Consider the following 9,787-nt stretch of genomic DNA (forward strand, 5'->3'; position numbering starts at 1 on the left):
TAGGTAAAAATAATAAAATATTCATATTAAATTCTATTAAACAGGAATTAGCTAAATGGGACAAGATATCTTTTTAATCAATTTGAGTAGGTTTGAATAATGTTAAATAAATTAACGTTTGATGGTAATATCTAAATTCTTTAGAACAGCAATTACTTCCAGCTTATGTATGCAATATAGTAATTAGACTTCTGTAAGATTACTAATATCGAGATAAAAAAAATTACACAATATCTTTACTTAATTTTCCACAGTTTAAAAAATTTTTTTAAAGCTATTATCAACGTAAATTTGTAAACCGAGTTGGAGAAAAGATTTGAAAATGTTGAGACAGGTCATTTGGTGGCACATCAAATATTTAGAAAAGATTTTTATAAAAGTTGTTCTGAAGTGCAGTTAAGTTAGTCTTTTAGTAATATTTCTGAAATTTATCCTTCAATTAATATTAACAAATTTAAGCCACAATTTAAAATTTATTACCAAAGGGATAGCTGGTGTGAAGAATCATTGGAAAAATTATTGAAAAATTCAAGGAAGAAGGTCTAGATACTATTTTTAGTGAAATAATGAGTTTAGGAGAAATTATTGTTACAATCCCTATATCAACTTCGGATGCTGAGAGGAAATTTTTTTGTATGAAATGGTTAAAAAACAGGTTAAGAAGTAGGATGATCAATACAAGGTTAAATGCATTAGGAGAACTTACTATGGAAAAGTATATGGTTAATGATATGGTTCCAGCAGAAAAGGAAAGTTTCCAGGAAAAAGTTTTAGACATTTTATTAGAAAAAATAGGAAAATGAACTTTTTTTAAAAGGAAAAAATACTGTCGTGTAATTTTTTTATTTATTGTTTTATTTATTTCTATTCTTCGTGTTATGACGTCATCACACGTTATTCTTGATTTTTTTTTCAGATTCGTAACTTTTATGAGCTAGCTACGTCCCTGGTATAAAGTAAGCTGTTTTGACTATTTTATTTAAAATTTAAAGTTGTATAAAACTTTAAAAATATTTAACAGTGGAAGATTAAGTGTATAAGTGGAAAAAAAAATAGTTGTAAAGTAATTTTTATTACTTATAATATTTATATTTCAAGAAGTGTTATCAAACAGTTTTAGCGTTTTTAATTGTCTGATAACAAAAAAAAAGTTAAAATTATTTAAGTTATGGAGCACTAAAAGAGCTAAAATTTTAAAATTTGTTTTTAGTTATTTTTTTTTTATTTGTAGGAATATTAGCTTAGATATAAAAAACTAATGGCAGAAAGTAAATCATTATCATAAATTACACTAAGTAGTTTACCCAGTTCATTAACCAAATTTAAAAGTAAAGTTTAGAAAATATTTATAAATGAAGTATCAACAAGCATAACATTAGTTTACTTTTACTGCTTTTATAACTTAATATTGAAACATTATTTCGATAATTTACCTTCCATAAGATGTACTAAGATTAGTGAAAGGAATTTTGTAACTGAATAAATTTTAGCTACAATGTAATTTAATTGTTATGTAAGTTATAATTGTAGTGAAAATGAACTTATGTTTTCAAAAGTAGCCTTGTTAAAAATGTACACGTTTTCTATAGTTTACTAGAAGACTTTAGTATATGTTAGATTGAAAACTTTTATAGTTTTAGAAAGATTTCAAAGTTCTAATTTTACTCTAAAGTGTATTTTGTATTGACCTGTTTATAACAATTAAATTGATTGTGATTTATTAGAAATAAATTGTTTGTGTTAAAAAACTTGGAAAAATCTGGAATTTGACAATTTATGCTAATAAATTCTGTAATGTTAAGCAATTTTTATATGTAAAGTAGTAAAATTTCTATTTGACACATCAAGTGTATCGTAAAGATAATTATTTTTGTCATCATTAGAAATATTTTTATTAATAAACTTATTTTAAAAAAATTTAAGATATTTTTAACCTTAAATTAAATTTTAAACTAAAAATAGACCCGAAAACGTGCAACTTTAAAAACCTGAAAGAAATTTTGAAATCCTTGAGAATATTTTCCAAAAACATCTGGAAACCCTGTTTGTAGACTAATTCAACATTTTTATTTTTTATAGTTTTTTATTTTTACCTCGCTGTAACTTTTAAGAACTAGGGAAAGTTGCGTTGTTTGTTTATAAAAATTACTTATTTTCCTACATTGTCCTAGCGAAAAGAATGAAGAGTGTAAAATGTGATTCTCTTCTATCAAAAAGTAAGAGTAAGGTTAGAGTAAGATTATCTTTGAAAATGGTAGGAAGAGGAAGTTTAATGATATACTAGTTTAACTGTAACATGTTAGCTGAACATAAAATATTGTAAAACCAGTCAACCAGAAAGCAAGTTGATCTGAAACAAGTTTGCATTTTTAAGATATAGCTATAAAAATTAGCCACAGTGTGATTGCAGTGATTGTTTAGCCAGTCAAGACTTTCCAGATTTTAATTCCATAATTGAACTTATTTGTTAATATTTTGTTCATTGTGAAGTTTTTTTTTTATTAATATTTATTACTTATAATTAATTTCTTAGTTTTAATTCCAAGCAGGTAATTCTTGTTCTAATTATAGATTGTTATTTTATATTTTTAAGATTTAACTTTTGTGTAAAAGTTTTTACCACATATAGAGTATTTTCTAGGTTACGATATCATTTAAGTTTTATTGGTTAATGTGTCCTTTAATATAATATATAACCACTAAAATTCATGCCTAGTCTTTATAAGTAGTATAGAATGATTTAATTATCATTTAGTAAGTAAGTTTTAAATTTAGTTATGGTTTTTAGTGTGATTATACACTGCTATATAATCTTACATTGCGTCATCAAGGTAAAAAATCACTAGCTTTTTAGATAATAATTAATTAAGACCAACACAGTATTTTACCCAATCAAATCTTCTTGTTTATATGAATATCCTTTTAAATTTAAGGCAATTTTCGTCACTTTTTTATCTCACATTCTCTATATGTATGACATTTTCAATAAATAGTGCATTTTGTTTTACAGTAGATTTAAAGAAAATTCTCAGTAAAGCATTTGTTTAGTTTTAAGAAGCAATACTCACAATTATTGTATAACTTATTAAAAGCCGTTGAGATTTTACCATAACCACAAGGACATAGGTGGTTGAAAGTATTATCAGGCAATAAGGGCTGATATTAATAAAATTACAATAGGTTGTTTATACTGTAAACAACAAAGGGTATAGTCACATTGAAAGTTACAAAATTACTATAAAACCAATAAGTTTTAAGTCCACAAATTCACTATAGAAATGAAAAAAATTTAAGTCCACAGAGTCATAATAGAACTGAAAAAATATAAGTCCACAATTTCATTATAGAATGGACAAACTCTAAGCCCCCTAAGTCAAACTAAACTTAAATATTTTAATTCCAAAAAGTCAATATAGAACTAACAAAATCTAGTCTACAAAATCACAATAGAATTGATAAAATATAAGTATAAATAGTTATCAGGAATATTGACAATATATGAGTACAAATAAGTCAAAAAGATGTTGACCAATTTTAAATCATGAAGTCATGTTAAATACACTTTAGACGCTTGATTCTTATTAGCATTATATAAAGACATTATTTAGTAGTAAATAAGAGCCAAAGACCAGTAACATGCTGAAAATATTTATGAGCTCGTATCATAAGGGTTTGCATAGGCATGACAATTGAATGATATTTTTAGTCGAAAAAGTTGTTTTCAAAATGATGTTGATTTTATTTTATTGTCTTACAACTAATACTCTGAGTTTTTTTTTTTTTGAAAAACTAGTGCTATTAGTTTATTTAAATGTGGATCTTAAATACCATCTTTTGAATATTTCTTCTCATATTTGTCTATTAAAATGTTTTTTATTTATTAGTTTTAACAGGGTTTACAAAATACCTTGACTCCTGGAAAAACTTAAAATTTGACTATTTAGGCTGAACAAACCTGTAATACTAAGCTCTTTTTACATTTAAAATAGTAAAATATCTACTTGACACATAAAATTTATCGTAAAGATAATAATTTTGTATCATCATTATATGTATTTTTTATTAATAAACACTATTAAAGAAGCTTTAAGATATAATTTACTTTAAACCAAATTTGAAAATAAAAATAGACCCGAAAATGTGCTATTTTAAAAACCTGGAAGTAATTTAGAAAACCAGTACTAAATTTGAAAACCTGGAGAATTATTTCCAAAAACATTTGGCAATCCTGTTATAAGACTAACTCAATTTTTTTAATTTCATAGTTTTCTTTTTTGTTTCTGCTGCATTTTTTTAGAACTAGGGGAAGTTGGATTGTTTCTTTATAAAATTTACTTTTTTTCTACATTGTCCTAGCAAAAAAAATGAAGAAGAGTAAAATTTGATTCTCTTCCAAACAAAAGGAAGAGTAAGGTTAGAGTGAGATTCTATTTGAAAATGACAGGAACAGGAAGTCTAATGAAATACTAGTTTAACTGTAACGTGTTAGTTGAACATCAAATATTATAAAACTGGTCAACCAGAAAGCAAGTTGATCTGAAAAAAGTTTACATTTTTAAGATGTAGCTATAAAAACCAGCCACAGTGTGATTGCAGTGATATTCTAGTCAGTCAAAACCTTACAGATTAATTCTATAATTGAACTTATTTGTTAATGTATTGTTTATTGTAAAGTTGTTTATATAAAATTTGCTTCTTACAATTAGGTTTTTGATTTAATTTCAAAGTAGATAATTTTAATCTAATTAAACATTTATATTTTATATTTTTTAGATTTAGCTCTCATGTAAAAGTTTTTACCACATATAGATTTTCGTCATTTTTTTATCTCACTTTCTCTTATATGATTGACTTTTTTGATTTTTAGTCCATTTTGTTTCACAGTAGATTTAAATAAAATTTACAGTAAAGCATTCATTTAGTTTCAAGAAGCCATTCTCACAATTATTATATAAGTTATTAAAAGCCGTTGGGTTTTACCATAACCATAAGGACATAGGTGGTTGAAAATATTGTCAGGCAATAAAGGGTCATATTGATAAAATTACCATAGGTTAATTGTACTGTAAACAACAAAGGGTATAGTCACAGTGAAAATTATAAAAATACTATAGAACTAATAAATTTTAAGTTAACAAAGTCACTATTTAACTGACAAATAAGTCCACAAAGTCACTATAGAACTGAAAAAATTTGATTCCACAAAGTCAAAATAGAACCGGAAAAATTTAAGTCCAACATTTCATTATAGAATTGACAAACTTTAATACCACTAAGTCAAAGTAAAACTTACATATCTTAATTCAAAAAATTCACTATAGAACTAACAAAATATAATTCCAAATAGTTCTCAGGAGTATTGACAGTATATGAGTACAAATAAGTCAAATAAATGGTGAACAATTTTAAATCATAAGAAGTCAAATTAAATATATTTAGACTCTTCAACTTTATTAGCATTTTAGAAAAGGATATTATTTATTAGTATTTTAGAGGCAAAGACCGGTAACATGCTGGAAATATTAATGAACTTGTAATATAGGGGTTTGCATAGACATGACAATTGAGTGATATTTCTAGTTGAAAAAGTTGTTTTCAAAATAATGTTGATTTTATTTTTTATCTAACAACTTGAAACTTTTGATATTAATACTCTGAGTATTTTCTTTTTTGAAAAACTGAGTGCTATTAGTTTTTTTTAATGTTAGAGCTTTATTACCACATTTGGTTATTTTTCGCTGTATTTGTCTACTAAAATGTTTTTTTATTTAATTAATTTTAACAGGGTTGCCAAAAAACCTGAAAAACTTTAAACTTGACAATTTAGGCTGAACAAACCTGTAATACTAAGCTATATTTGCATTTAAAGTAGTAAAGTTTCTATTTGAGAAATAAAATGTATCGTATAGATCAGGGTTTCCCAAAGTGGGCGATATCGCCCCCCTGGGGGCGATTTTAGTAAGTCGGGGGGCGATAATTAGTAAGGGGGCGAAAGGGTGGGCGATAACTAGTAAGGGGGCGAAAAGGGGGCGATTTTAAAGTTTTGGGCTGTCATAAAATTTTTACTTTTTATATTGCTATTTTACTAATTTTAGCTGGCTTATAAATATTTGACCCTGAGGTAAAACTTAAACATAAAAAAGTTTATTTTGTATATGTAAAATTGGAGAAAATATCAGGTACTTATAACTCCTACTTTTGAGTAAATTACATATTTTCGTTCATATGTTTTCTTATTTAACAATTACATAGATCATAGACGATCGGAATCCCTCTCACCATTTTATAACCTGACATAAATGCTATTTGGGATCATAAAGTGTTTGTAAAAATCTATGTTATATATTATTAAATTTCTAGGTAAACTGGCAACCCTGTATACTTTTATTTTCAATTGTTTTTTTGAAAAGTCAATAATTTAGACTAAGAAATAAAACTATACAGGGTTGCTTATTTACCTAGAAACCTGGAAAAACCTGGAATTTGACACTTTAGGCAAAAAAAAAACCTAAAAAATCTGGAATTTTTAACAATTATAACATATTAAGAAGTAAAATTTCGATTTGACACAAAAAAGCTATCATGTAGATAAAAATATAGATCTCTTCAAGGCAGATCTTTTTGAAGTAAACGACTTACAGGAAACCTTCTCAGACTTACAAACTGACCTTGAACTTAAAGTAAATTTTTCCAAATAACGATATAAAAGCTTTTGGACTCAACAAAAATTAAGGCAAAAGTATCCAATCATTTGAGAGGAATTTAGATTGCTGTTTATAGTTTTTCCTTCTAGCTATGTTGCTGAGAAAGCTTTCAGTTCAGTTATCAACATCTTGAGCAAAAGATCTAATCTAGATATTTGTAAAGGAGACTTTATTTTACGGATTAAGAATCAGATTAGAAAAACTTGCAAGCAGTCTTAAAACTCATCCTTCACATTATATTAGACTTCAGTAGCAGATAAAATTTTTAGAAAGTTTATTTTGTTTAATTCGATCTTTTAAAATACTTCTTACTTAACCTGGTTTGTATTGTATTTAAGTAGTCTTTTTATATTAAAAATTTTATTAAGTTATTTATTTTACAACAGGTTTGCATAATGCCTTATAAATATTAATTACGGTAGAGATCCTCTTGAGTTCGTATATTTTCTAAAATTTAACTTAAATAAAGTCTATTACTAACTAAGTATTAATAAAACAAAAAATACATAATATTTAATAGCTTATATAGATCTGTTTTTTAATAAATGTTTGTTTTATTTTTTAGTTGATTTCATGTTTATGCATAACGTTATTGCATATAACATATTTTAAATTATCATTTTGTAAAAAAAATGGTAATAATTTTTGAGTTTGCACTTTTTGATTTTGTTCAAAGTGTGAACTCAAGCGGAAGTCTACTGTATTTATTAAAAGGTTTATGTTTTAAATCTGTTAATAGTTTTATTTTGACCTGTATAACTTTTTAGTTTATATTTGTCGTTAAACATTACACTAAAATTTTTATAGCATAGTGATTAAAGTATTTTATTTAAATAAATTTATTTGACATATTTTTTTTATTACTTGTTTAATCTGTATAAATAAAAAAAAAAGATAACTATTAAATTTTTTATTTCAAAATTTTATTTTTTGGTTTTAAAAGAGTATAGATTTGAGGTCTCTGTTTAAAAAGACTTCAATTTTTTCATTTAAAAGATTCTTAAACTCAATTTTATTTTCTTACTTGATTTATTATTGTTGAAAAATCTATATTTTAAGGAATTTTAAACTATTAATACAGCTGTTTTTTGTTTTATCTTAATTTTTAATATATTAGAAATAAGAATGTGTTGTTTATTTTAATAGTTCAACACTAGCTTTTAGTTTTTCACTATTTTCTTCTGGTAAATTATTATTGGCTAATAACTAGAGAAAAAATAAATTTAAACAGTATTAAATAAGCCATCAAAAAGAATGCTACAGTTACAAAAAAAATGTTAACCTAATTAAAAGATTTTTTTAATCGATTACTTTCTGTTCACAGAATTAACTGTAAAACTTTTGATTTTTTTTTGAATTTAAGTTAAAAAAAAAGAAATTGTTAAAATTAAGGTATAGTTTCCTAAAAATTATTCCAAGTCAAATACTGTCTAATGGTATACTACTACAAAAAATATAGTTTAAAAACTTTAAAATTAAGTTTTTAATTTTACAACTAACTTGCTTATAATATATCTTAGCATTGAAATTAATAATTTTACTGCATTAACTGAAGCTGTTGATGAAACCACTTTTCATGTGAGATAATCAACCAGTCGGTCAAACTTCCTCAAACTAGATTAGAAATTATGTTTTAATATTTATTTTATTATATGTAAAATAAACTGTTCATTCTTTTATACTTTTTTAATCTCTGGTATAGTAATTTTAGAATATACCTATTTATAAAATAATTTAAGTATATTGTGCGGCTTAAATAAGTTACTTAGTATTAACTTCTAATTGTCCAAATATGAGAGATTATTATAATGTCAAGTTTAAGTTAAGATTTCAGATAGGTAACGTACGGTTAAGATCCAGTCAAATTTCGACCCACTAAATAACTTGAAAACTACTTGTGCAAAATAAACAACATTTAGTTTTTTGATACTTAGTATTTTGAAATACACTTTCAATTTGGTTTTCAGTTCACAATAGTATTTCCTAGATCACAATAATACTAAATAATTTTATTACAATTCTGCTCGAGTTTTTTAATTTTCATATACGTTTTTTTTTTTTAAATTATGCAGCCCGCAATTACATTTTTTTAACAAGTTAAAACTAGAAAAGATTTTATAGTAAATATGAATTGATGACTAAAAAAGTTGTCCAATACTATCCTAAAAGTTTCATTAGTTTCAAAACATTTCATATTTAAACAGGATTGATCACAGAATACACAAGGCTTTTTTATAACTAAGTATTTTAATACACTTTATTGGGCTTATAAGAAAACAAATGTAACTTATTTTCTCAAGCCCTATAAACTACTTTGAACACAGCCCAAAAAGGCGTGCATAAGAAGTACCAGACTAAATACATTTCGAAAACAACTTTTTCGGCTCAAAAATTTGTACTCAATAGAAAAACTACTTGGTAAAATCGTGGGGGGCGATTATTTTTCAAATTTATAAAAAGGGGGCGATTTAGAAAATGAGTTTGGGAAACCCTGGTATAGATAATAATTTTGTGTCATCATTAAAAATATTTTTTATTATTAAACACATTTAAAGAAGCTTTAAGTTATTTTTTTATCGTTAATCAAACTTTAAGTTAAAAATAAACCCGAAACGTGCAATTTGAAAACCTGGAAGAAATTTTAAAACCTCGAGAAAATTTTGAAAACCTGGAGAAAATTTTCCGAAAACATCTGGCAACCTTGTTTTAAGACTTATTCAAAATTTTTAATTTTATAGTTTTCTATCTGTTTCTGCTGTATCTTTTAGAACTAGGGGAAGATGTATTGATTGTTAATAAAAATTACGTTTTTTTCTCCATTTTCCTAGCAAAAAGAATGAATAAGAGTAAAATGTGGTTCTTTTCTAGCAAAAAGGAATAGTAACGTTAAATCGAGATTCTATTTGAAAATAGCAGAAAGAGGAAGTCTAATGGAATACTAGTTTAATTGTAACGTGTTAATTGAACATCAAATATTATAAAACCAGTCATAGTTTTGATTCTTCAGTCTATTAATTTTAACTCTTAATTTAATAAAACTTTGTTATAGTTAATAGTATACTTCTGGTAGATTTAACTTTTGT

The sequence above is a fragment of the Thalia democratica genome, chromosome 4 (genome assembly GCF_965202585.1).
Source record: "Thalia democratica chromosome 4, ktThaDemo2.hap1.1, whole genome shotgun sequence".
NCBI lineage: Eukaryota > Metazoa > Chordata > Thaliacea > Salpida > Salpidae > Thalia > Thalia democratica.